Below are 2,727 nucleotides of genomic sequence, written 5' to 3' on the forward strand. Positions count from 1 at the left end.
ACCAGAAATGGATGGAATACACATTTAAATATTTCAACAAACTGATGTGGCACTTGAGGAACTCACTCATCTATGCGAAGAAATTTGGAAGACAACTGCCTGATCAATGGACTGGAAGAGATCCATATTTGAGATACCAAAGTGAAGTGACCCAACGGAATGTGGAAATTATCAAACTATATTATTAATATTCATGCAAGTAAAATTTTGCTAAGTATAATACAAAACAGGTGCAACCATATGTCGATAGACCTTCCAGATTCAAGCTGAATTCAGAATTGGATGTAGAATGAGGGATATCATTACTGACATCAGTTGGATCTTGGTTATAAGCATAGAATACCAGAAGGATGTTTACTTATCCTTTATTAATGACACAAAGGCTTTTAATTGTGTGATCATGACAAGCTATGGATAACATTGAGGGAAATGTGTTTTCTGGATCACTTTAATTGTGCTTATGAGAAACCTGTACATAGACCAAGAAGTAGTTGTTCATACAGAATGAGGGATAAGTGAATGGTTTAATATTAGGGAAGGTGTGTACCAGGGTTGTATTCTTTCACCATACTCATTGAATCTGTATTCTGATCAAATAATGTGAGAAGCTGGGTTATATGAATAAAAACATAGCATCAGGATTGAAAGAAGACTCATTAACAACCTACAATATGCAAATGATACCACGTAAATACTGATGAAGATGAAAGACGACAGCCTTTGGTGTGAGTTGTACTTTTTTATATAGAAAATAAAAATACTCACCACTGAACCAATAAAAAACATCCATATAAATAGAAAAAAAAGATTGAAGTTGTCAAAGACTTCGTTTTTCTCAGATCAATCATCAGCTCTCACGGAAGCAGCAGTCAAGATATCAAACAATGTATTGAATTAAGCTCATATGCTGCAAGAGCAAAGATATCAGTTTGAGGATTAAAGTCTGACTGGTCCAAGGTATGTTATTTTCAATAACCTCATATGCATGTTAAAGTTGGATTGTGAATAAGCAAGACCATAGAAGAATTGATGCATTTGAGTTAGCATTTTGGAAGAGAATATTGAAAGTTTCATGGACTGTCAAAAGAACAAACAAATTTACTTTGGAATAAGTATAACCATAATGCTCCTTGAAAGCCAGGATTGTCAGACTTTCACTCTCATACTTCAGACATCTTACCATGAGAGATCATTCCTTAGAGAAGGATATCATGTTTGGTAAAATGGAAGTTTGAAGAAAAAAAGGAAGACCCCCAATGAGATGGATTGGCACAGTGGTAGTGACAATTGGCTCAAAATAAAAAAGATTGTGAGATTGGTGCAGGACTGGGCAGTAATTCATTCTGTTGTACATAGTGTCAGTATGAGTAGGTACAGACTCGATGGCCCCTAACAATTGCACTAAGTAAATCTTCTGCACAAGATCTCTTTAGTGTTTAAGAGCAAAGATGTCTGTTTGAGGACTACAGTGGTCTTGAGTGAAGAAATGGAATTTTCAATAGCCTCATATGAATGTGAAAGTTGGATAATGAATAAGGAAGGCCAAAGCAGAATTAATGCATTTGAGTTATGGTGTTGGAGGAGAATACTGAAAGTACCATGAACTGCCAAAAGAACAAAAAGATCTGTGTTGGAAGAAGTACAATCAGAATGCTCCTTGGTAGCTAGGATGACCAAACTTCATCTGTCATACTTTGAATATATTGTTAGGAGAGTCCAGTCCCTAAAGAAGGATGTCAGGTTTGGTATAATGGAGCATCAGAGTAAAAGAAGACCCTCAATGCAATGGATTGGCACAGTGGCAGCATATATGGGCTCAAATATAGCAACGGTTGTGATGTTGGCACAGGACTGGGTAATGTTTCATTCTGTTGTGCTTGGGGTTGTTGTGAGTCAGTACCTATTCAATGGCACCTAACAACCAAAATTCTCCTTAGAAGCCAGGATTGTGAGACTTTGTCTCTCACACTCTGAAATATTATCAGAAGGGACCAGACCCTAGAGAAGGACATCATGTTTGGCAAAACATGTAAAAGTTGGACAGTGAATAAGGAAGACTATAGAAGATTTGATGTATTTGAATCATGGTGTTGAAGAAGAATATTGAAGGTAACTTGGACTACCAAAAGAACAAAAATCTGCATTATTTCCAGGAGTACATGCAGAATATTCCTTAGAAGACAGGACGATGAGACTTTGTCTCTCATACTTCTAACATATTATCAGGAGGAACCAGTACATAGAGAAGGATATCATGCTTGGTAAAGTGGAGCATCAGAGAAAAAGAGGGAGACCCCAACGAGATGGATTGGCACAGTGGTAGCAGCTATGGGTTCAAGTGTAGCAGCTATTATGAAGATGACACAATACTGGGTGATGTTTCCTACTGTTACTGGTAGGGTCACTATGGGTCAAAATAGCTTGATGGCATCTAACAACAACATCAAGGCTTAAAATAGATATAATTCATTCTGAATGAGTAAACATAATAAATTCCTCAAAAATTTAAAAAGAATGCATCACTTTATAAGGAACATACATATTTATACTGCATGTTTTTATAATTATGTGTCAATATATGGTATAATTGGAGTTCTGATGTGGTGCTGTAGGATAACCCTGATCACAGGGTTGGAAGTTCAAGCCCAGCAGTCATTCTCTGGAAACACTACACAGGATTTTTATGCATCGGAAAATAATTAATGGCTCTTTTTTTTTTTTTTTTTT

This window comes from Chrysochloris asiatica, unplaced genomic scaffold (assembly GCF_000296735.1).
Source record: "Chrysochloris asiatica unplaced genomic scaffold, ChrAsi1.0 scaffold00216, whole genome shotgun sequence".
Classification (NCBI taxonomy): Eukaryota; Metazoa; Chordata; class Mammalia; order Afrosoricida; family Chrysochloridae; genus Chrysochloris; species Chrysochloris asiatica.